Source organism: Ambystoma mexicanum, chromosome 1p (genome assembly GCF_040938575.1).
Source record: "Ambystoma mexicanum isolate Mex_15411 chromosome 1p, UKY_AmexF1_1, whole genome shotgun sequence".
NCBI lineage: Eukaryota > Metazoa > Chordata > Amphibia > Caudata > Ambystomatidae > Ambystoma > Ambystoma mexicanum.
Genome location: NC_090921.1, coordinates 753,343,395 through 753,370,481, shown reverse-complemented (window position 1 = coordinate 753,370,481; position 27,087 = coordinate 753,343,395). Strand labels below are relative to the sequence as shown.

The 27,087-nt window shown below is 46.4% G+C and overlaps 1 protein-coding gene across 16 annotated transcripts in view; it reads left to right on the top strand.

Annotated features, from left to right (window-relative positions):
- Window positions 1–27,087, top strand: part of CELF3 (CUGBP Elav-like family member 3) — a 331,245-nt gene that overhangs the window by 289,205 nt on the left and 14,953 nt on the right. Inside the window, exons 14-15 of one of the 16 annotated variants that reach the window (XR_011304211.1) lie at window positions 6,620–6,690; window positions 7,206–7,297. The exons of 14 other annotated variants lie outside the window; for them this stretch is intronic. The gene's annotated coding sequence lies outside the window, so the exon portion shown is untranslated. The remainder of the gene's footprint in view (window positions 1–6,619; window positions 6,691–7,205; window positions 7,298–27,087) is intronic. One more of the 16 variants, XR_011304210.1, reaches the window with a different exon arrangement.

Below are 27,087 nucleotides of genomic sequence, written 5' to 3'. Positions count from 1 at the left end.
AAATGGCACCACCCAGGGAAGGGCCTCGACTGGCATGGACAGCGAAGAAGAATGTCTAGTCTCGCCCGCTGTTCAAGCCACCTGATTGGCTAAGTGCCTTTCCCCAGGTGCGAATGTCAGATAAGGGCTGCCCAGTAGGTAGCAATCAATTAATAGAAACTGGGCCGCCACAGGGCAGGCACATCTTCAGTGACCATTTCATGTGCAAAACTCCAACTCTGCTTATAAAGTGCTAATGTGTTAGCTGTTACTTTTGATGGCTCATATGCATTTTAAAGATAAGTCCAGACAGCAGACTACCAAGTTATACGGGTTATTTGTGAAATAAAAGGTCAATTGTATATTTACCGAAATCTACAATGCTGCAGGCTTGTTTAAACACATTGCAAATTGTATTCACACCCATGCAAAACAATATGCTGAACACCTGGTTTATTTACAACTTCAGACACCTCAAGATGTTGCAGTTTCACATTTAGATAGGGCATCCAGGTGGGCTCTTTTTTGCATTCTGTCACTTACAGTTCGGCATTGATGAATGAAAAGCAAAACGTTGATATGAATACCAGAATGCAGAGAAACACTTAGCACAGAATAAACCACTCACACTTGACTGAAATGGCGCAAAGGTATATGTACATATCTGCTTCACAACCTCTGTATCTAGTGATCTGCATTTCCATTGGGAAAATTTAACTTTATTATTCAGACCCTCCTGGATATTGCAGCATGAAATTGAACATTTTGTGGCATAAAAAAAAACAAATGAGTGCAGCCAAAAATGTATTTATTGTACAATATTTATTATTGACTGGAGGGTGCTAGGGAGCCAGCCTGCATGAGAGGCAGGTTACTAGGGATAGACAGTACAGGAAGCTACAAATAGATGTCCCTGTCTTGGCAGAACAGTGTTTGTGTTTGTTTGACTCTACTTAATGGTTTAATGTGTGTGATCTGCCTGATTAGTAACTTTTTCAAATGTTATCAGTTATAATGGTGCAAACATTCCCCTTCTATATTTTCCAATCCCCCGAGCACTGACACTCCCCCACTGACTGACATCCCTCACTCTCACCAATTCTCCATCTCAATTTACACTCCCAAGCCTCTCACTCTGCCAGCATACTCACTTGATCTGTTGCATAGCCAACCAACAACTTGCGCTGCTCAGTCCCTGCTACACTCCTAACTTTGCTCTAAATTCACACCTAACCCTTTCCAGTTCCTTCTGCAGTCTTTCTTTTTCCTAGTCTATAGTGCCCTTGCCCTATCATGTCTCCTAATCTGCAGCTCACTCCCTCTTTTCCACCCACTGCTCCGTCTTTTCCTGTCCCACTGCCCCCTCCCCCTCTGCTTCATGTTCGACCACTCTCCCTCTACTTACTAGCCCAGCACTCCTCATCTGCTTTCTGGATCAGGGATCCCTCTTTGGACGCACTACTCCCCCTCTGGCCCAACTGCTCCCTTTCTGACCCCACTGCTCCCCCTCTAGCCCAATGCTCCCTCTCTGGCACCACTGCGCCCTCTCTGCTTTCGGACTCACTGGTCCCCTTCTTGCCTCCCACCTCTTCCCTGCTTTCATATGATATGATATTGTATTTATAACGCTCCTGCACACATGTTTCTAGGCGCCATCTCTCCCCTGTGGCCATCACTCTCTCGCTGCTTTCTGGCTTACTGTTCCCTCTCTGGCCCCACTGTTCACTCTCTGGCGCCACTGCTCCCTCTCTGCTTTCTGGCCCACCACTCCCCCTCTGGCTCACCACTCCCTCTCTGCTTTCTGGCCCACCGCTCCACCTCTGGCCTACTGCTCCCTCTTTGCTTTCTGGACCATCGTCCCCCTCTGGCCCACTGCTCCCTCTCTGCTTTCTGGCCCACCACTCCCCCTCTGGCTCAACACTCCCTCTCTGCTTTCTGGCCCACCACTCCCCCTCTGGCTCACCACTCCCTCTCTGCTTTCTGGCCCACCACTCCCCCTATGGCTCACCACTCCCTCTCTGCTTTCTGGCCCACCACCCCCCCTTTGGCTCACCACTCCCTCTCTGCTTTCTGGTCCACCGCTCCCCCTTTGGCCCACTGCTCCCTCTCTGCTTTCTGGACCGCCGCTCCCCCTCTGGCCCACTGCTCCCTCTCTGCTTTCTAGACCACCGTCCCCCTCTGGCCCACTGCTCCCTCTCTGCTTTCTGGCCCGCTGCTCTCCCGCTTTGCTTTCTGGACCACCTCTCCCCCTCTGGCCCAATGCTCCCTCTCTGCTTTCTGGCCCACCGCTCTCCTGCTTTGCTTTCTGGGCCACCACTCCTCCTCTTGCCCAGCACGCCCTCTCTGGCTCCCCTGCTCCTTCCCTGCTTTCTTGCCCATCACTCCCCATTTAGCCCACTACTTCCTCTCGGGCCCACTGATCTCCCCTTCTTTCATTTTCCCCCTCATACGGTGACGAGAATTTTTTTAATCGCTGATTCTGCAGTATTTTTAATGATCACGAAAACACTATTAGCTGGGGGCTCTGATTATTGTGTAAGGGAGCAAGATATTCATAATGTTGCTTAATGATAGGCTTAACAAGTGCAACAACAAGGATAAAATGGTGAGATTTAATAACAGGCCTGTTTTTGTGAAAGATTTGGAGACACTGGGAAAAGTCTGTTGTAAGTGTCAATGTACCTGGCTCAGCCTCTCATCTCATGTGACGAAATGAATCTGATTGGAGTGGAAAATATTATCTGGCAGCATTTTTGTGTTTGGCCTATTATCTCTAAAAAGTGGCCAGTGAGTGGGAAGAGACAATTTAATGCTAGTTGTGCCAAAACATGCTTTTTAAACTTTCTTGCTCCTTTAAAACTAATTTGGTTGGGCAATAATGGCAATGTTTATTATAAATTGCAACACACTATTCTGTTGTTGGCGTGTGCTTTATAAAATGTTGAAAGAATCGCTCTCACCTTTCCTCCCTGTAAGATTCTTTTGAAATGTTTGGATTGGTGGGTTCATGTGCCCACAGCAGTCAGTTATTTGCAACCTGGAACTAGAGCTCTGCTGTAGGTTCTTAACCTACTGATCTATTCCAATGTTTCACTGACTTAGCACAGAATAAACCACTCACACTTGACTGAAATGGCGCAAAGGTATATGTACATATCTGCTTCACAACCTCTGTATCTAGTGATCTGCATTTCCATTGGGAAAATGTAACTTTATTATTCAGACCCTCCTGGATATTGCAGCATGAAATTGAACATTTTGTGGCATAAAAAAAAACAAATGAGTGCAGCCAAAAATGTATTTATTGTACAATATTTATTATTGACTGGAGGGTGCTAGGGAGCCAGCCTGCATGAGAGGCAGGTTGCTAGGGATAGACAGTACAGGAAGCTACAAATAGATGTCCCTGTCTTGGCAGAACAGTGTTTGTGTTTGTTTGACTCTACTTAATGGTTTAATGTGTGTGATCTGCCTGATTAGTAACTTTTTCAAATGTTATCAGTTATAATGGTGCAAACATTCCCCTTCTATATTTTCCAATCCCCCGAGCACTGACACTCCCCCACTGACTGACATCCCTCACTCTCACCAATTCTCCATCACAATTTACTCTCCCAAGCCTCTCACTCTGCCAGCATACTCACTTGATCTGTTGCATAGCCAACTCACAACTCGCGCTGCTCAGCCCCTGCTACACTCCTAACTTTGCTCTAAATTCACACCTAACCCTTTCCAGTTCCTTCTGCAGTCTACAGTCCGAAACTTTCTTTTTCCTAGTCTATAGTGCCCTTGCCCTATCATGTCTCCTAATCTGCAGCTCACTCCCTCTTTTCCACCCACTGCTCCGTCTTTTCCTGTCCCACTGCCCCCTCCCCCTCTGCTTCATGTTCGACCACTCTCCCTCTACTTTCTAGCCCAGCACTCCTCATCTGCTTTCTGGATCAGGGATCCCTCTTTGGACCCACTACTCCCCCTCTGGCCCAACTGCTCCCTTTCTGACCCCACTGCTCCCCCTCTAGCCCAATGCTCCCTCTCTGGCACCACTGCGCCCTCTCTGCTTTCGGACTCACTGGTCCCCTTCTTGCCTCCCACCTCTTCCCTGCTTTCATATGATATGATATTGTATTTATAACGCTCCTGCACACATGTTTCTAGGCGCCATCTCTCCCCTGTGGCCATCACTCTCTCGCTGCTTTCTGGCTTACTGTTCCCTCTCTGGCCCCACTGTTCACTCTCTGGCGCCACTGCTCCCTCTCTGCTTTCTGGCCCACCACTCCCCCTCTGGCTCACCACTCCCTGTCTGCTTTCTGGCCCACCACTCCCCCTCTGGCTCACCACTCCCTCTCTGCTTTCTGGCCCACCACTCCCCCTCTGGCTCACCACTTCCTCTCTGCTTTCTGGCCCACCGCTCCACCTCTGGCCTACTGCTCCCTCTTTGCTTTCTGGACCACCGTCCCCCTCTGGCCCACTGCTCCCTCTCTGCTTTCTGGCCCACCACTCCCCCTCTGGCTCAACACTCCCTCTCTGCTTTCTGGCCCACCACTCCCCCTCTGGCTCACCACTCCCTCTCTGCTTTCTGGCCCACCACTCCCCCTCTGGCTCACCACTCCCTCTCTGCTTTCTGGCCCACCCCCCCCCCCCTTTGGCTCACCATTCCCTCTCTGCTTTCTGGTCCACCGCTCCCCCTTTGGCCCACTGCTCCCTCTCTGCTTTCTGGACCGCCGCTCCCCCTCTGGCCCACTGCTCCCTCTCTGCTTTCTAGACCACCGTCCCCCTCTGACCCACTGCTCCCTCTCTGCTTTCTGGCCCGCTGCTCTCCCGCTTTGCTTTCTGGACCACCTCTCCCCCTCTGGCCCAATGCTCCCTCTCTGCTTTCTGGCCCACCGCTCTCCTGCTTTGCTTTCTGGGCCACCACTCCTCCTCTTGCCCAGCACGCCCTCTCTGGCTCCCCTGCTCCTTCCCTGCTTTCTTGCCCATCACTCCCCATTTAGCCCACTACTTCCTCTCGGGCCCACTGATCTCCCCTTCTTTCATTTTCCCCCTCATACGGTGACGAGAATTTTTTTAATCGCTGATTCTGCAGTATTTTTAATGATCACGAAAACACTATTAGCTGGGGGCTCTGATTATTGTGTAAGGGAGCAAGATATTCATAATGTTGCTTAATGATAGGCTTAACAAGTGCAACAACAAGGATAAAATGGTGAGATTTAATAACAGGCCTGTTTTTGTGAAAGATTTGGAGACACTGGGAAAAGTCTGTTGTAAGTGTCAATGTACCTGGCTCAGCATCTCATCTCATGTGACGAAATTAATCTGATTGGAGTGGAAAATATTATCTGGCAGCATTTTTGTGTTTGGCCTATTATCTCTAAAAAGTGGCCAGTGAGTGGGAAGAGACAATTTAATGCTAGTTGTGCCAAAACATGCTTTTTAAACTTTCTTGCTCCTTTAAAACTAATTTGGTTGGGCAATAATGGCAATGTTTATTATAAATTGCAACACACTATTCTGTTGTTGGCGTGTGCTTTATAAAATGTTGAAAGAATCGCTCTCACCTTTCCTCCCTGTAAGATTCTTTTGAAATGTTTGGATTGGTGGGTTCATGTGCCCACAGCAGTCAGTTATTTGCAACCTGGAACTAGAGCTCTGCTGTAGGTTCTTAACCTACTGATATATTCCAATGTTTCACTGACTTTCAAGTATTAATCTATTCAGAAATGAAATGATCAATATCATCTATTGATCTGGCAAGATGGGCAGGTGGGCAATGGCCAGCTTGTCAAAATCTGAACAGCTTGACAGTCACTGGATTCGATTTTGGCAGAACCAGGTCAACTTTATTTACTAAGCCAAAAAATGTATGGTTCGTTATTTAGTGAAATGCCTTTTTCTTCCTTACATCATTTTTTATTTTAACAATGCAGATTACTTAAGCTATATATAGGTATATTAAAAAATACCAGCAAACATATGTCCCTCTTCCCCCCCTTTACTATTGTAATACCGTTTTCAAATCTATAAAAGGGGTGTGTTCAGGGGGTGGAACCTCAAATCCGGTTTTTGCAATAAAACACAGGTGGCAACCCTATTGTCAACTGAAGCCCATATTACTCTTGCCTGTGTGTTCCCATGCAACAGGCAACTAATACAAAGAGACCCTTTTTCAAGGAATTTAGGCTGGGACAAATAGATGTGAAGGGGAACCTTCCACACCTGTTAGGGGATCTCCACGACCGTGAAGACTGTTGTGAGAGATGCAAACACAAAGAGATATGACCACACAGATCTCAAGGTGCCCCCTGCCTGGTGTGAGCAAGTTGTCGGAATTCTGCCTGCTCCTGGTGGTGTTACCCTTCCCATTAAACACCAGTGGCCTGAAGTGCCAGCATGCAAAGGAAAAAAGACAGGTCTTCATTAAGTATCAGCGCCTGACACAGGATAATAACTTGAGATTGCTGTAACCATTAACCTCAAGGACAGGGCCAGTCGATCGATTACATTTTGCAAGTGGCACATAACCATCATTACATTTTCTGTCTATTTTCTTGTTTTATGTCCTCCCTGAAAACGAGTCAGAAAAAAATATCTGAAGTTTTTTAAAACCCAAAAAAATGTATTTTCTTTCTTTGCTCATCAGTGGAACACCATCTCTAGCGGTGACTACGATGTTAACCATTCGCTGTCATGGCAGAGGTAGCTCCACTCCTTGTAAGTTGCATTCAGAGTTAATGGTCGTGTTGTTTTCAGAGCAAATAATTATTTTTTAAATATATAAATAAGCGTAAGAAAAACGTCATGTGACCGTTGTCCCTGCGTGCATGACGTCGTGGCGTATTAGACGTGACGTGCTTTTCCTTTATTATTGTTTTACCCATTGGTTATAGTGATTATGTAGTTTGCTCAATAAACATATATATATATATATATATATTTGATATTATCCCAGTTGTGGATCTCTTTGTACCCTACTGATATGTTCACGCATTAGTGAATGCTCTGTCACTGATTGTGTTGTAGAGACCCCTTTGTGTGTTGCTTGTGACGTGTGTGCTGTGTGTTTATGTGGGCTGGGGGAGGTCTCACCACTCGCTTCATGATTGCACGCCCAGGCATTGCCTTGGAAGCTCCTTCTTCCTTCCGTTCTCTCTGTACCACCTTCTCGACTCCCCTCCCCTCTCTTTTGTGTCATTGTACACACACATCCGTTCGTGTTACATTTGCAGCAACCTGGAGTGTGAAAATCATCTCTACACCCAATCAAATGATTTCATTGCCTGAACAGTGAGCAACAGCGGAACACTGCGGAAGCGCAAAGGTATATGGACTTGACTGTACTGAGAAATCATTGCAGCCTTCTTGCGGCTGACCACACCCAATGCATTGTTGCATGCAACACAGAGGGCAGTGTCAACTCATTCACACTCTTCTTACCTCCGTTGGTGCATGGCAGTGTTAGAAGAACCATCATTTCTGGAGCTCAGATTGGTCTCACAGCCGCACCACTGCTACACACAGGCAGATTAGCACAGAGCTCCAGTCCCTGGTGTTAGTGGCAGCTTTTGATGCCTGTGGGAGGATAATAGGGAGCCAGCGGGAGGCTCGCTGCCACTTCCTGGTAATCCCGGTGTACTCTTGCCAGTCAAAGGAGTGACTCTGTACCTGTGCAAAGCTAACCCCATATTTCAAGGATGGTCATCAGACGGTGCCGGACTTACTCCAATGCAAGGCATCTCAAGAGGAAACGCTGCACAGGGAAACCCAAGGATGCACACATCCCCCAGTTGGGCCATCACTTGATGGTGGTTCCATGCCAGCTCCAGCTATATATCACATTACAAGGATCTGTGGGTTACATGTATTTATATCAAAATATTTTATATTGAATGCACATATCTCGAATATCCCCCTAAACCCCCATTTCCAACCCCACCCGACCGTTTCCCAAACATATTTAACCCTTTACCGCAATCCTAAATTCAATTTGCAGGTTTCCAATATAAAAAATTCGATATATGGGCATTCAATATAAAATTATTCGATATAAACACTGTATACCGGATCCATGGCAAAAATTAAATGTATGCAGGCACGCGCACAGCTGCATGGGGTATACTACCCCTCCAATGTTTACTAAAGTTGTCGAATTTAGAATGTCCAGTCCGGTCTTAGGACCAGGGCTTCCATGAATAGCCGTCCTACTTTGCTATCAGTACAGTTTCCTTCCTGGGAGCTTTGGTTTACAGCTCGATTTCAGATAAATTCTGTCCAGCAGACAGCAATGAACGGTAAATGGGCCATGTGGGCAAGTTCATCTTTGGTGACCCTTTCATGTTCCGAATTCCAATCCTTCTGGAACGGTGCTAAAGTGGGGTTTATTAACTGTGGTCGGTCATATGCATCTTGCAGCCAAGTCCCCGCAGCAGCTCACAGTAGATGACTGTGAAAGACAAGGTCAACTGAGTACTTTTAAAAGTATAACGCTGTCTGCTTATTTGATAAGCAAAGCAATGCCTTTTTTAAATCTGCCCTTTTTATCCACATAATGCAAAACATGTTTCCTACCTGCAACAGATAATGAAAACAGCAAGCGACCTTAACTGATATTCTAACCAACCCTCAGTCGACTGTAGTCACCTCAAATTGTCCTATTATCACATGTGAATAGGACATCCAACCCCCTCCTTCTCTTGCATTCTGTCACTTGCAGATCTTCATGTATAATTGAAAAGCTGAACTCTGAGTATCAGAGTGTAGATGAACACGCAGTAGAGAATGCACCACTCACAGCCGATATATAAGATAGCTGGATATCGCCATTAGCTCTCTAAGTGCTCTAGAGCGATTGGTGCACATAGTTTCTTAAACATCTAAATACATCTGCTATAGACACCATCAGTTTATTTGTTCTCTGCTCTTTGCTATGCACATTACGGAGGCTACTCAAGTGTCCAGTGTTACTTGTGAGAAGCCCATCCAGTCCAGATTTGGTTTATCTTTCCATTCTGGTACCTATAACACCGGATTTCTAGCGGAAAAAAATATTATACGATACAACCGTTCAAAGCAACAAACGAGGCATGGACATGATGTGGGGGAATATTTTTCTCCAAAAGTACCAAATAGAGTAAGTAGGAATGGTGGGAAAGTAACTGGAAATGTCATAATGCAAACTGCTGTTGACTGAATAGCCAGGACTATGGGTGTCAGACATGTCATGGGACCACCTAGCAAAACAAATGTAAAGACCTGTCTCCATGGCTCTCATATCTCTCATCCTATTGGGACTCCAATTCGGGGAAATACTTTGTTTTTGGTGGGAGCGGGTCCATTAAAGTCTATGGAGGAGTATGGAGCTTCCTGTGAGTGTGAACTGAGTCCAGAGTAGGTCATACCCGGAGAACACAGGTGAGCTGAGAGGTATGTTATGTATCAGGCTGTGCCAATGTCAAGCGTTAGATATTTCACCAGTGCTGGCCTCCAGGCCGGCTTCACTCTGTAAAACGGTTACTTTAGCATTTATATTGGGTAAAACAAACTTTCCTATTGTCAGAGGGAGCAAAATGGCATAAACTTTCAACAATCGGGCAATAAAGTACCTCTGGCTCTGCATCCCTTTTAGAAATTAGTATAAAAGAAGGAACAAAGCTAAATGGCAAAACATTACTAGCCTTCAAAATGTTCATACTCAGATGTTACTTTTCATTTAGACTACCATTATGCCACTAAACATTCCATGGTATACCACTTCCCCACCTCCTGCCCCTCCCATGCCCTCCTCTACCCACACCCGTGCCCGCCTTCCTTCTTTCCCCATTGGTCCGTGACTCTGTGACTTGACCGGACACCTTACGAAGACGGGAGGGTTTTTTCCATCGGCTGCACACCTCTTTGCCCATTTTGTTCACCGCACCAGCAGAGTGTTTGTATCTGCTGCATTTTGTTGGTGTCCTCGACCCGGGCATCCATTTTCTCTTCCTTCCCTTCCCCATCCCCAGCACCTCCTCTCTCCACACCACCTGCCCGCCTTCCTTCTTTCCCTATTGGTCTGTGATAGTATCACGTGACTGGAACCAAAAGCCACCTCCCCTTGCCTGTTAGCACCTGTTTGCACTGGGCGCCATGGCCAGGCCCCTAAAACGATCTGCAGCAGCTCCCATGTAAGAGAGATCCAGTTAGTTGCACAGCCTGTATTGTATTTGCAACAGTTTGTGATTGTAGCTACTCTAGCATATACAACGTATGTCTCTAAACTCAGCTGTATCTTAGAACACAACTAGTTGTACTGACACTAGCTGCTTTTGTTAAATTATAGCCTCTACATCGAATTTCCTTTCTGTTTTGTGCCTACCTAAACGTAGCCTTTGTCTTTCACCACCACGCCTACAGTATACACTCTATCGAATTTAGCTGCACTGCTAGAACACAGCTAGAATATTGAACCTAACTGCACATTCGAGTTTAGCCAATGTATTGACTCTAGATGCATATTAGAGTGTAACTGTGCACACTAGACAATCATTTTATGTTTTGAATATAGCTACTGTTTAAACGTAGCTGGATATTTGAGTTAGCCACTGTTTTAAATTTAGCTGGTTATTTGAGTTAGCCACTGTTTTTAGATTTTAGCTGTGCAATAGAATGAAACATATGTTTCGAATCTAGCTGTATATTTGAGTTAGCCACTGTTCTAAATTTAGCTGGATATTGGAATTAGCCATTGCTTGAAATGTAGCTGGATATTTGAGCCAGCCACTGTTTTTACATTTTGACTGTGCAATAGATTATAGCGTATGTTTTGAATCTAGCTGGATACTTGAGGTAGCCACCGTTTAAACATAGCTGGATTTTTGAGTTAGCCACTGTTTTTACATTTTAGCTGTGCAACAGAATATGCCGTAAGTTTTGAATCCTGCTAGATATTTTAGTTAGCCACAGTTTAAACATAGCTGGATATTAGAGTTAGCCACTGTTTTAATTTAACTGTATATTTGAGTTAGCCACTGTTTTTACATTTTGACTGTGCAATAGATTATAGCGTATGTTTTGAATCCAGCTAGATACTTGAGGTAGCAACCGTTTAAACGTAGCTGGATATTTGAGTTAGCCACTGTTTTTACATTTTAGCTGTGCCATAGAATATAATGTATGTTTTGAATCTCGCTAGATACTTGAGTTAGCCGCATATTAAACCTAGCTCGATGGTATCCTGTCATTTTTTCAGAAAACTTATTTTCGAAACACCATTTTGTAGAAAACATTTTGCTGAAATCTTTTTTTTCAAATGTATTATTTTTTTATTTTATATGTTTTTTTTGGTTTCGTAAGTAAAAAAAAGTGTTTACAAAAAGTGGGTTTGGGGGGATCCCTCCCGGCCCCCCCATTTCAAAAAGAAAAGAAAAAAAGAAACATTCGGGAACAGAAATTTCGGCAACATTGTGTCGAGAAAATGGCATTCGAAAATATGCCATTCGAAAAAATCACTATAAACCAGCTGGATATTAGAGTTAGCCACTGTTTTAAACTTAGCTGGCTATTTGAGTTAGCCACTGTTTTAAATGTAACTGGATATTTGAGTTAGCCTCTGTTTTAATTGTAGCTGGATATTTGAGTTAGCCAGTGTTTAAATTTAGTTGTAAATCCGTGTTAGCCACTGTTTTACATTTAGCTGGATATTTGATTTAACCACTGTTTTACATTTAGTTGGATACTTGAGTTAGCCACTGACTTGGATTTAGCTGAATACTAAAGTATAGCCACAGGCGTGAATTAGCTTCATTCTGAATATAGCCACCGTTTGATTATAGCCTCATTTTAGCTGCTTTGTGCTACATTGAACCCTGCTGCACTCGGAGAATAACCCCCTTACATTCTACCTGTTGTTTGACAAATCTATCTTCCTCTTAGGAGCACTCCTAGTCTGAAAGGATCACCACTCACCCTGCTAGCCACCAGAACAGATGCAACAGTCTGTACATCATGCCATGTAACTCACAGACCCGAGGGGCACTGTGACGCGCCAGAAGATCTTCTGACCCCACCTGCCCATTTCCTTCCCCCGCACTCTCCACACGTCCAGCCCTCGGGGGAACAACCCCCTCAACACCATACTGCTTCCTCCGCCCCAACCCTCCCACAGTGTCCCCTTCCTCCCTCACACCCACCAGACCCCCTACCACCTCATCCTTCCCATCCTTAAGTGCCACTCAGGCACCCCTCGCCAACACCCCCTTGTCAGCAGACCCACCAACTGACAGACACACAGACCACAGGCACCCAAGAACCACCCTTAAACACATAATCTGTAAAACACAGACCTTCTCACATCTGCAAACCTCATCCTATTTGCCCCTAGATCCCTACACACACATGTCACCTACTCCATTACAACATCCCCCATCTCTCCAAACCCAGTGAAGTCTCTCTTCAACACATCCTTTAAAACCGCCGGTACTAACCCCTCTACCCTCTTCAACTGTCCCCTGAAAATAAGCAATCCAGCCTCTACCCCAACCTCCCACCCCTCCACTCATTCCAACTCCACTCTCCAACTCCCTCTCTCGTAGACCCCAGTCACCACCCTGCTCCCTCGCCATCACCCCCACCCGACCCGTCACCTTTATCACCTTCACACACTCTCCCTTCTCTGCCTACTACCACACCAGACTTTCCCCCAAGGATCCTCACATCACAAACACTCTTTCCACCGACCCAAAGACTGCTCAAAACCTCCACCCACCATCAGAACAGCAGAGACAACCGGCCTCCCACAAACAAATACTCCCCTTCTCCCTGCCCCATCCTCCTCAACCCTAACCTTGCCCTTACACCACATCGCACTACAAATTCCCCATCCTCCCCCTATACACTCCATGCACCCCCAAGAGGCCTCCACTAGGGGGACCCCTCCCTATCCATCCCCAACCACCCTTCCCAGCCCTCCTCTGCATGCCTCTACAGGGGCCAACAACCTCAGCCATTCTTTCCTTCTGTCATACGTTCTCATCAATGCCAGATCTGGTGCCAAAAACAGAAACACATATGACCTCATCTCGTGGGAAAGCCCAGACATCCTGTTCATCACAGAAACCTGGTTCTCCGATGACTTAAAACCCATCGCACATGAGGCATTCCCTCCTGACTAGACACTTGTTACTCTCAACAGAACGAGCAGAGCAGGCGGGATCGCCATCCTTCATAAAGCTCACCTATCCACCTCAAAATCGGAAGCGCAGGAACGCAACGCAGACTGTGAATCCCTCCGAGTGAAATTTCTCATCAACCCCTCAATTACCCACAGCTTCGTACTCATCTATAGATCCCGCCACCCCATAACCCCTGGCTACACACACTTCGTTAACACGGTAGCAGCCATCCTGGCTCCCACCCTTCCTCACTTTGTTAGGAGACCTCAACAAATGGCTCAACACCCTAGACAACCCCATGACACAACCACTCATGGACAACCTGGAAACCCTAGACATCACTCAGCAGGTAACAGGTGCCTCTCACGCAGCAGGACATACCCCACATGCAATTTTCACTTCCACTAACCTTATCTCCACGCTCCCCCCGCGGCCACTCATATGGACAGACCAAGCAGCCATTCCATTCTCGCTCCTGTCACCCATCCCTCCTCCTCGCATTTCTAACATTGGGCCATCCACCAGTGTCCTGCTATGGAACAAGGTCGTAGTAGCCTTGGACCTGGATGACTCCCTACTTTCTTCCTAACCTTCCAATCGAGGGAGGTCTTCCCTCTGTCAGTCACTTCAACCTATGGCTCTCTAATTCTCTCCTACCTCTCCCCCCTCAAGACCAACCTTCCATAAACAAGGTCGCTCACCCAGATGACCAACCCCTTCTCAAATCCCTCAAAACACTAAACCACACCCTTGAACGCAGATGGCGGGCTAACCCATCTCCCTACAACATAACAGCATATGATATAAGACCCATGTTTACAAAGCCGAAATCCAGAAGGCCATAAAATCTGTTTATGGGAACAGAATCTCTAATGACCGTAACAGTATCAAGGAACTTCACAAGATAATCACAGAATTCAAGCCCCCTTGCACAACTCCCAAACACTCTGTGGTGTTGTCTCGGACCATTTCTACAACACGGGGGCTAGAATAAAACGCCACCATCGGCACAATACTAGCAGCACTCCCATACCAACCACATACACCCTTGTTTAACCCCTTTACCCCTTCCTCCCTGTCCTTTCCTTTTTCTCCCCCCATCTCTAGGCCCAAATTCCTTAAGATACTCGACAACAGCTGTCCGTCTGGATCCCTGCGAAACAGTTGCCCTCCTCCCCTCCTCAAAGAAATCTTTACCTCAACCTGTGCAAGTGCCATTGCAAGATCCATCCTTAACTCCTCCCTCACATCAGGCATATTCCCAGCAACATTCAAAACATCACACATCAAATCGCTCCTCAAAAATCCTCTTTTGACCCCCTCCTTCCAGCCAACTACAGACCCATTACAAACACTTGTTTCTTAGCCAAGCCCACTGACCAAAGGAACTACTCCCAGCTTTGTCTTTTCAGTGAATCCAATCACCTTCTCGACCCCGCTCAGTCCAGCTTCAGACCCCTCTATGGAGCAGAATCATCCATAGTCTTCACCTCGGATGACCTCAAAAACACTGAAGACACAAGGGGATGTGCCACATTCATACTCTTAGTCCTCTCGGCTTCCTTTGTTACCATCGACCACAGCATCCTCATTGACAGACTCCACTCTCTCGGCATAAGAGGTATATCACTCAGGTGGGTTTATTAATTCCTTGCCAACACATACCAAATCACCCACCTCCCCCCTTCACCTCTACTCCCTCCCCATCAACAACATAGTCCTTCAAGGCACCTGTCTATCACCTCTTCTCTTCAACCTCTACATGCTCTTATTCGCTGACATAACCTCACCTGCTTCAACTATGCAGGTGACAAACAAATGATCTTTAAGATCCCCAAATCCGTCTCCACTCCCTGACCTCACGTCCTGTCTCACAGACATTGATCATTGGATGACAGCCAACCACCTCCTGCTCGATCTCGGAAAAACAGAACTCATTCTCTGTGGGAAGACAGCTCTATTCCCCCAACCCACCCTTGACGGTCTTCCATAGGATCCCTCTCCCCACCACCCATCCCCCACTGCATCCATCAAAGTAAAAAATCTGGGATGCACCATGGACATTGGCCTGACACTCTCACACCGCATTAACTATGTGTCTAAATCTTGCTATCTACACCTCCCTATTCTCAAACGCATCTTCCCTTACCGCTCCTACACTCATAGAGTCATTGCAATCTTGTCCATTGTGCTCTCTCGATTAAACTATGCCAACTGCCTCTACCGGGCGCCCCTGCTTATGAACTCAGAAAGCACCAAAGGGTCCAGAATTGTGCAGCTAGGCTTCTCCTTGCCCTTAACTCCAAATAACGCATCACTTCCATCCTCTGTGTCCTCCATTGGTTGCTGATTAGATGGTGAGCTGCTTTCAAAGCCATGTGCATCAACTCACTGTGCCCTGTACAAGACAGGTCCAGAATACCTTCATAATACCTTTAATCTGAAAATCACCTGCTACCAACCCAACAGAAACCTGCATTCAGGCACTGCACTCCTCCTTGTGACCCCTCCCTTCAAATCGCCTAGAATAGGGGGCTCCTTGTTCTATGTCCAAATCCCCACTATTTGGAACTCAACCCCCTTAGCATCCGACACAGAGGATCACTTGGCCCTCAAGACATGGCTATTCCCCCCAGCACCCTGACGAACCCTGCCCTCTTGAGTTAGTAAACCACTTTCAGGTAACCAGGGACAGCAAACAACTTCCAAATAATCAGAAAATGACGATAAGAATAATCGCATAATCTCCAGCAGACCACAGGAGGAAATCCATGCCACAGGTATGAAACCAAGTAGCCAGCTAGAGCACATGGGTACGTATCACACTCCATGTTTATGAAAGAAAGCCGAGGGCACGGCCACCTTCTCGCACACATCTACAACCATACACCATTCTCAATGACAAATCGCACAACACCTCGGCCATTAGAATGCAGCTATCCCCCACAACAAAAATATGTCTAGCTGGACAAATAATGAGTCTACTACTCTTGCATACCCTCCTGTCAACCTCAAAGCACCCATCCACCCGCCAGCTCGATATGGATAGCTAGTAAGGACCTGGCCACCCCAACCCAACTTCGTATTGGCTAAAATGCACACACGTATTATAATCTCCTCTGATCCATTTTTCCCACGCCTTGGACTTCAGTCCCCCAAGGGTGTTGCCCTGCGGCGCATTGAAGCCATACCAATGGGATAAAGGCGCTATAAAAATGGCAAATTACAATATATTACATTACTTCCCCACATTTCTAGTGGGAAATATTATCATAATTGCACCCCTACAGTTTGTGTCTAGGGTAAGCCCTTGGCATTATAACTTGGTTGTTTCCCCATGGGCAAACGGGAATGGATGAAATTAATTGAAGTTTATGTTAAGTTCGTTTTTCTCAGTACTGTGTGTAAAATGTGTGCACATTATAAACAGGACCCCCGTTTGTATTCTCTCTGCATGCCACTGATTGGCCCTATGATACTTCACATTAAACTTATTGTTTTGGTCTCATACTCATAAAACACCATGTCCTTCCCACAAAAATGTGTATCTGTGGCTAAGAGGTCACGCACATACTCACACACCTCTGCAGTAGGGCTCAACCCACTGAGTTCTGTTGCCATCATAGTCTACCATTGTGATAAATGAATAATGCTCTGTAGGACTACAGGGATGAGTAAGGGCTGAACTTCCTACTCAGCCTCAAACTACCACTAAACCAGCAGTGATCCCAAGGTGAAACAGGATCAGCCCGACCTGTATACCTCTTTTGCCTCATTTGGGAACACTGGCCGAGGGCAGGCTATATCTTCAGGAGGGGTGTGAACTGATACAGTTGAAACACAATAATAAAAGAATGTCCATCCAAGGTTCTATAAAAATAGGAACTTTAATTTTAAAAAAACTAGCAATGCATACACCTGTTAGAACACTACAGACCCACCCCTGCAAAGGAAACAGAGAGAATGCAGACTTTGAGCATAAAGGACACTCTTGGAGGTTGATAGGCAGGGGTGCTCAGGCAAAACGCCGGCGGCCTCACCCGAAGGCCCACATTAAGGCCCCTGTTTGCCCCCTGGAACCCAGTCACACCAGCAGCTACCTCGAGGAGAGGGCAGGAGCCCCTCCTCCCTCCGCAAACAGCAGCTCGCATTCGGAGCGCGAGCCGACCCACGCCGATGCCCACCCACGGCATCCAGCCACACCACGACGCTCTGGAGAGCCATCCACCATGGTAAGGCTCCCATGCCCCTGAGCACCCTTGCCTACATGAAGACACCCGATTTTGCACAAGGCTCTGTGCACGGGACCACGACATCGCTTTGCCTGACCTCCTCTGCCTGACCCTATGATGCCGGGCGCAGCGCGGCGCCATATCGAGGCTGGTGCCTCGTTGCTAGGCTACTAGCTACTAGCAGCCTTTTGAATAGGCCGCATCCGCCGGCAGGCGGAAACGCCGGCGGCCTCACCCGAAGGCCCACATTAAGGCCCCTGTTTGCCCCCTGTTAGCACGCTGGAGCGCGCTACTCTGCCCGTGCTCACACCTGCAGTATGATCTCTATGCCAACATCACAACTGAAGGCCGGAGGAGTAGGAGATCCCGCAACCCATTGCAGGAGCAGCAGGTTTCAGGAGCGTTGGTTACGAGCCTTGCCAGACGCAAGGTAGGCCATATGCCTCCCCTAGTTGTATTCCAGATTCCAGCCACCTGCCTGTTTATTTTCTCTTTCCTAGAGCGCTTGGGCACCCATATGGGCCCTCTCTAGCATACGGCATCCAGCCTGTTTACCATTGCCACATGTTGAAACAGTACATGCATCTCAACTTCTACATTGTGCCCCTTGGTCGTTAATAGACCACACTTGATCTGTTCTGTGCCTTATGGTCGCCATATTTGACTTACATTGTGCCCTATGGTCGCTAATAGACTACATTTGATCTGCATTGTGCACCTTGGTCGCTAATAGACCACATTTGTCTTGCATTGTGCCGTATGGTCGCCATATTTGACTTACACTGTACCCTATGGTCACTAATAGACCACATTTGATCTGCATTGTGCCCCATGGTCGCCATATTTGACTTACACTGTACCCTATGGTCACTAATAGACCACATTTGATCTGCATTGTGCCCTATGTTCGCTAATAAGACCACATTTGATCTGCATTGTGCCCCATGGTCGGTAATAGACCACACCTGTTCTGTCCTATGGTCACTAATAGACCACACCTGATCTGTACTGTGCCTTATGGTCGCCAATAGACTACATTTGATCTGCATTGTGCACCTGGTCGCTAATAGACCACACCTGACTTGCATTGTGCCCTTGCGCTGATAGTTGCATTTAGCCTGCCTAGTCTTAGCCACCTCAATTGCCATTTGAAACTTCACCTATCGGACTATTATCCAGTCACTTAGCATGTACTCCCTGGGTCTTGCCTACAGGTCACCCTGGCTACCATTGCATATCGCCGTCCTTATCACATTAGGAATACAACCACCTAAAATAAGCACCAAAGTTAACACTCTGAGTCTTCGCACCACGTCCTATTCCACCCATTGCACCTGCCATATCATGCTCAACACACAACAACCCAATACTGGACTTAAAATGACCCACTATCCAGATAGCACCACCCTACAAAGGCCATGCAACACTGTAGACAGAAACCTTAGACTACTTGCTCGCCTGTCCAAACTGCATGAGCTACCAGCCAAGAAGGCTGAACTATCAAAATCCCGAAACAAAATACAGTTACCCTTGAAGGGTATTGCGGAACCTACTAGGAAACAGCCTAAGCCCAACAGACCCAAACTAAATAACTCCAAACAGATAACTAAAGGTAGTCATAACACCACCAGCCCTAACTTAGCTGACCATAAACCATATCTCAAAGGTGCACTTATAAACGCCAGGTCGCTAGTCGCACACGCCACAGAGATCTCGGACATCATTGCCACAGACAACTTAGACTTTTTGGCCATCTCAGAATCCTGGCTACATGATGCGGCTGGCTCAGCCTTATCGCTAGCAGTCCCAGACAAATATACAATCCTACGTGCGGACAGACTTACCTCCCGAGGTGGAGGTCCAGCAATCATAGCTAAAACTAGCCTGGACATGAGGATCATCACTACTACCAATATGCAATCCTGTGAATGCCTCACGGCTAAAATAGCCATCGCCAACTCCCAAACCCTAAACATTATCCTCATCTACAGACCACCAGGTCCTATCGGAACCTTCTCTGAGGACATCTCGACATCCCTGTCCAATAACCTAAAAAATACATCCCAAACAATAGTGCTAGGAGACTTTAATCTAGGCTGTAATGACAATAAGGACACCCATTCGTCAGCGATTGCTCTGACCTTGAAAGAGCTGGGATTCTCCCAAAAAGTTGAACTACCCACCCACAACAAAGGTCGCATCCTTGATTGGATAGCAGAACATAATTGCGAAGTAAATATTACGGATTCTGTACCGCAGTTCTGGACTGACCACCACCTGCTATTATTCTCAGTGACAACCCACCGGGTCACTGCCCCCTCCTCACTTGCCCCACCTCTGCCAACGAGAAATAAAAAACTAATGACAGTGGAAAATCTGATGCCCGTTATAATACCTAAATTAAACTCACTACCTGACTGCATGGACCCTAATCTGTTAGTCGAACATTATAATGCAGTCATGTCCTCAGCCCTGGATCACATAGCCCCGCTCAAACTAAGAAATAGCAAACCTAAAAAACACCTCAATTCTTGGTTCACGCCCCACCTAAAAAATCTTAGGCTGGCCAAAAGAAAACTCGAAACTATTTGGAGACTTTTCTATCTGTCAAAAATAAACTCAACCTCTCCAAAGCCTCCTCCCAATACAAGAAATAAATACTATTAGCCAAACAAGAAACCTACAATACTAGAATATCCAACTCAAAATCTAGTGTCAAAGAACTGTTCAGCATTCTGAAAGAACTGGAAACACCCGTTGTACCCCAAGAAAACTGCACCAAGGATAAAAAATGGTGCTCTAGCATACAACTTGCTTTAACAAACAAAGTAGCAAGCCTACAAACCGAAATTGCCATCAAGAAGGCATCACTTACACCACACATCCCTCAGAGCTCAGCGCCACCGCCACTGTCCAAGTTAGGAGCCCGATTCTGCTTCTCTAAGGTATCGACCATAGAGGTAGAAAAGATCATCCTTGGACTCAAACCGTCCAACTGCAAAGGCGACCAATGCCCAGCACAACTCATCAAGGATGCTGCGAGAGAACTGTCGCCATTTATAACCAAACTAATCAACTCTTCCTTTACCTCAGGTTCAGTACCGATCAACCTAAAAGAGTCCTGGGTACTGCCACTACTAAAGAAGCAAACCCTTGACCCTGCCATCCCGACTAACTTCAGGCCCATCACGACTGTGCCCTTTCTTCTAAAAATTTTAGAATAAGTGGCTTACTTGCAAATTCAAAGCTTCCTAGAGTCTAACCACCTACTTGGAACCCGTCAATCAGGATTCCGCCCGCAACATGGGACCGAAACAGCGTTAATAGACCTTAAGGCCCAAATAGACGATTGTAGAGACAATGGCCAAGCGGCCCTACTTCTCCTCCTGGACCTATCAGCGGCATTCGACTTAGTGGACCACACAGTCCTCTGTAGTCACCTCGACTCGGCAGCCCACTTTTCAAAAGAGGCCATAATTTGGATCCAGTCATTCCTGAGTAATCGGACCATGAGAGTCTTCGCTCCATCAGCCTCAGCAGATCCAATCCCCATAACATGCGGTGTTCCACAAGGATCTTGTGTGTCACCCACCCTCTATAATGTCTTCACAAAGCCTCTCTTTGATGAAATGGATCATCTGGGTATCGCTTACACTAACTACGCAGACGATACCCAGATCCTCCTCCCGCTCTCAGGAGACTACGCCAAGGACCTGGCCCTAGTGAACAGGATCTATAGCATCGTCCAGGCATGGATGGCCACACACGGCCTATGCCTGAACGATGATAAAACTGAGCTTATCATCCTGGGCACCACTACCTTTATATCCAAACTCAGCCCTGATTACGACAACTTCATTATTGATGGGAACAACATAAAAGTAGCTCATGAAGTAAAAACCTTAGGATTTTACCTAGACGCCACCATGAACTTTACTAAACAAGTTAACTCTCTAGCTTCTGCCACAGCATATACATGCAAACTTATCAGAGCGAGCAAACAATTCCTCTCCACAGATAGTTGCATTACACTTGCCAGAGCCTTGATACTATCCAAATTAGACTATTGTAATGGACTTTACATTGGAGCTAATAAACAGACCATCCGCAAAATTCAAGTGCTCCAGAACAATGCTCTGAGAGCAGCACTCAAGATTAATAGAAACGAGCATATTTCCTCCACAAGAAGAGAACACAAATGGCTCGCCACCGCAGACAAAATTCATCTCAAAATCGCTTCCCTCACCCACAAATGTATAAACAACAAAGCTCCACCTTACCTCATGGATAGATTACGTAAAAGGACTTCTTCCAGACCTACCAGAATAGCCAACGCAAACTGCCTCCAAGTCCCGCGTTTCAAACTTGCCACTATAGGAGGAAATAGCTTCCCGGTCAAGGCTGCGCAGTTATGGAATTCCCTCCCCCATGACGTTAGAGAACCTCAGCCTTTCGCAAAATTTAGACAAAAACTCACTAGGTGTCTGAGAGCCAACGACAGCTAACTACTCCACTTGTCACATTGTACGTTACTGTATATAATTATATATTACGGGAACAGGAGCAAACTCCTTGCTCCCCTGTCCTTGATCTCTCCCTGTTCATATCTGCTTGCTGTAATATTGCTGATGTCTGTCTACTCTTCCTGCCTCTTCCTGTACTTGCAATTAGCCGAGCATATCTGTAACCAAGCTCGGCGCATCTCTGTACCTTCATCTGATTTCTATGTACCTGTAACTAAGTTGAGCATATCCTTGTCTGTTTGCGCCCTGATACTCCAGGGTATGGCGCGCTATACAAATAATAAACTAAACTAAACTAAAAGATTTCAGCAGCAATGTTAATGTTCAACGCTATGTCTTTTAAAAAGTAAAAGAAGCTGGGCCTAAAAGTCACTATGGTCCTTAAACGAAGACCTGGTAGACAGGGCATCTTCAAATACCTTTAGTTTCTTGTGTTTTGGGCTCAACAGCATCGATCCAGGTTTCCTGGCACTTTACTTCAGTTGAGCTAGTGTCGAGGCATGATTTATTAATGGCGAGTCAGTGTCAAGTAAATTCAAGGTGCTGGCTCCTGATGAAGTTGGCATACGAGACAGTCGGGTCGATGTCCTCCAGCAGTTTAAGTCAGCGGTCGAGTTGGTGGTGAGACAATTCTTCTACTGAGTCGAGTTGGTGTTCAGGACAGGCAAGCCGATGGATTCCAGCAGGGCTTGTAAGCTTTCGACTCAGTTGCTTTCCTGGAGTTGAGCAGGCAATTAGGTTGAGTCAGGTTGGTCCACTTCAGTGGATCAAGTGAGCATTTGGCAGCTCGAAGAGCAGGTAGGCGGTTCGGAGAAAAGCAGCATTGCAGTCCTGTTGCAGCTCTAAGTGAGCCGAGTGCAATTCAAGCTGCCTCAAAGTTGTCTCAAGATGGAAAACACGGTTATGAGCTGCTTCTGGACTTCAGAGTTGCTGGGAGACCCAATCCAGTGTCTCTAGGGACAATGTGAGACCTTTGTTCTGCACTTCCACTCTGGGAAGATAGTCTGGCCCCTAGAAAGGGTCCTGGTTCCAGTGTGCAGGCAGCAGAGAGGCCTTGGTCCACAGCAGTGTCCCCCTACATTTGCCCCTGAGGTGGTTAGGGAGCAGCGCTTGCCTCTGCCTTAATGTATTCACCTCTATGGCAGAGGACTTTGGAATAGATTTTATCCCCAACAGAGAGCCAGTGAATCCTTCTTGTCTTGAAGTCCAAGGATGAATCTGCTAATGGCAGGGTTTTCTGTCTGTATCAAGGCATAATGCTACAGCTGATTTAAGCAAAGTAAGCATGTTGTCAGGGATCCCAGCCAGGGTGCTAACAAGTGTCCTTTACCACCTGACATCATACCCATAGTGCGTTGGTGGAACCCCCTAATTTAGCCTGCACCTACTCTAACTCCAACCCTTCCAACGTCTCCTGCCTACTTCAAAAGAACTCCAGTGATCAGCAACCTGCTGTGAGAGTGGCTATGTCATATTAGGACTGTCTTTGTAGCACTGGTTCCCAGGAATCCTCCCGGGAATGGTTCCTATGTCCTGGGACTTTCAACTAATTGTCAAGACTATTAATAGCCTGACCACAAACAACAACCTATCTGATTGCTTATCCACAGTACAAAATATAAATAGTTTGATTACCACCAAACAGAAAAAAGCATAACTATTAATTTAGTATTACATCCAAACATGCATATCCTATTCACACGGCCAGGCTCACTTGTCCCCGAACTGCCTCCCACTGACCAAGACAAAAACCTAGACATTATCTTCAAGTCTAAATTCCCCCTCAATGGCAGACCAACTCATTAACAAATGGTAAACACGGCCAAATTCACATTCTGAAAAACAAATATTCCTTTTCTTTTTTTAAAGGAATCACAAAGTTCAATGACCACGAATCCTGAGAAAATGAGGCAGTTGGAAAAGTGTGTACACTTGCCTCCGAAATGACTTTATCAAGCAATTTCAAAACCCAGTGGCCAGACTCCTATTCAGCTGAAAGAAACATGCCCATAACTCAGCAGGTCTATGTGTAAAGGAATCCTGTTTCCATGAGGCTGCTCTGAAAAAAGGCAGTTATTGGGCTGCACTGGAGCAGCCTCAAATGGGCCACACACTCAAATGTTTTCTTATCAGGGGCTTTGCCTCAACCATTGTCCCAACCCCCTTACCATGAGGTGCCTCCACCTCTCTCACCCCCAGCCATGACCGCTTTGCTGTGCCATCTCTGCAGCTCCCCCACTCCCAACATGCCAGCACCGTCTTTACGGCTCACAGCATTCTCCCCACCTGCCCAGCACCAAGTCAACCATCAAAAACTTTCTGGCTCACATCCTCTGACACCACGGCCCTCCTCTTCCTTCTTCCGGGCATGCGTTCCCAACCTGCAGCCTTGTCCCAGCGTTGGTAGAATTATTTGGGTGGCATTTCCTATGCAGCCTCTTTCATGGGCGGCCAGGAAACCCGGTCCATGGACCTGCAACAATCTCTGCAGCATTGAAATCCTGTCAATGGCTGCCAATAGCTTTACATGCCAATAGAACAAAGAAAGAAAAAATTGTAAATACTTTGCAACACCAACAAAATATGTTGTAAGAAAGGAGCCATCTACCCACCCAAAAAACAACCAACCATGAAGAACCTTGAGATCATGAATAGTAAAATTACTCGAAACTCTCCAGATAAAGAATTAAAAAACAAGGACTGGCTCTGATCTAGCCACCTCAGAACACCCATCATTATGGAACAAGATCCTGTCTGAACAATACGCAAACACAATTTAACAAGATCCAAAAGAGACCGGGTATAACCCTGCAAGATCACAAACTGTTTTTGCAACTTCCCTAAATGCCTTGGGCGCTCCACATCTGGGGCTGCCTCAACACCCAAGCTTTCTGCTCTGTAGAGGTCAAAGTTCTCCAGAGGCTGCCTCCCCTACTGACTGGCCATACTTCAGTCTCCATTGCACAGTTCTTGCTAACCAATAATTGGCAAATCCAATGGTAATGGCTTTTTCTTAGGGATTGAATAGGCATTTTCCAGGCAATTCCATAACGGTTTTACATGGCCATGGAGGATGGCAACAGCTGGAAATGGTGTGATTACCTGGGCACATGATGGCAGTGCCTAGCAAATGCTTATGAAAGATCTAAAATGGTTGGCTTTCCCAATGCTTGTTTATCATATCCCACATGTCTATCTATATATAAATGTCAAAATGTGTTTGTGGCAGGATTTGTGTCGAAGCGTTGTTCCTTATACAATTCCACACCATTTCACCAATCTGCACCAAATTTTGCAAAGTTGTCTGTTAGGACCCTGCAGACATTACTGGCTATGTGACATTTGGACACCCCACCCAGTTCCCCAGATTTCAGCACCTTCACACATGAGACGGTTGCCTGAAATCGGCAAAACATCAATGTGGTCGTAGAAGGACCGGTCCCGACACGAGGAACAAAACTCTTTCCAAGGCCCTGGGATTCATGGTTTGTGAGATATTTGCACTGCAACAAACGGCACCACACCAGGGTGAAGCGACAGGTGGGGAGAGAGCACAGAAGGTCCTGGTATGCAGCAGCACACCAACTCTCGCCTGCCCCCAACGTCTACTCAGGGGTATGACAGCAAGCCACAGGCACCCTTTCTCTGTGCAGTTCACTTCAGGGTGCAAAGCACATCAAGTGATAAGTGAATCGGAACAGTGACCTACGGGATAAGTGTTATCATGTCTGTCTACAGAACCCGTTCGCAGAACGGTCACTTCTGCTAGTTTCTTATAAAGCAAGTGGCTGAAGGTGCATTTATTTGCAACATTTGTACTACCTCAGGGGAGCTGACTTACAGTTGCAATGAAGCCGTTAACTTTCAGAAGATTGCTTAGAAGCAACCATGGCCACCCCATAAAATGACATAGTTCGATGTTACTGAGTGAAATAGCTAGCTCACAGTGATCCCAGAATGGTGGGTTTGGGGCAGGTAGGGGTGCTTAGTGGGCAGGAAGAGCCATAGGGATACGCATGGCCATGGAAGGGGTAAAAGCCAAACACCCACAGGTTGTGTGTCCTTCCTCACATCCCATCTCCCTCCTATGCCAATAAGTGTGTTTTGTGGGTGGCTCTGAGTCACCACCCTATAGCCAAAACGAAAAAGGGCCCAGTCGTGACTGTTCACCGTGGAGGTCCTGTCTTCCCCCTTCAGTGGCTCTAACTCTCATGAGACAGGGTGTTTTCTGGCTCTTCCTTTACTATTTAGTCCGCGTGACCGTCATCCCTGCAGCCCTTTCCAGATGCTCTTGATTGTACTAGGCACACGCAATGCTACCTTACATTTTAAACACATCATCCCACATCGAACACTTGCACGTTTTCCCATCAGTGTCACGATTGCTTTCTGTTATGTCCCGAGTAAAAAAAAGAACTGTGATGCATCAGGCAGTGGCTTCTCTGATGCCACGTAGATGCTATGCTCTCCAAATGGCTCTTAGTATGAAAAAGAAAGACTGTCCATTGCAATCACAATGCCCTTATGCATCTAGCTCAAACATCAACCTTGTTATATGCTGGAAAGTGAGTATGGCATCCAAAGCTCCTCCTATTCTTTTATGGCTTTTATACAAAAATAATAATACAAAACTCCTCTGCAGGCTTTGCTGCTCCATAAAAATAATGTTGAGCATTTATATGGTGCATTCCACAAAATGACCGTGTGTGCTTAAACGGGTGCTTTCACCCCCTAATGTATTGGTAGTCATTTTATTGACAGTAAAAAGATGAACACCTGAGTCAATGGTACTAGGATTTGAAACTGACCTATTTGGCCACGTAGTTCTCTGCAGTGGTCACTCAAACCAATGGGTTTTCTAAGCAGTCGCACGAAAATGCCACAATTGAGAGTACCACTAGTTACACGCAACATGCACATTTTCTTCCCTTCCTCTTGTGCAGTACCTTCATTCTCTCTTCTAGGTTCCTGTTTGGTTGTTCTATGGTAACAAAAAAACATCTATGGAATGCTTAGATCCTGTTGAGATCTGTGGGTGTTAGTCTGCACCTGTCACTGGAATGCATCTTTTTTTTCCAAAGGGAGCTAAGGGGCATCTCAGTAGAAGGTTCTAAAACCACAAAAACGAAGTTGCAAAACGTGTGTGGGAGGATGTCATGCTTGTGTGCCGAAGAGACTCTGCTTTGTCAGTATCTTTGCCATCCAGGC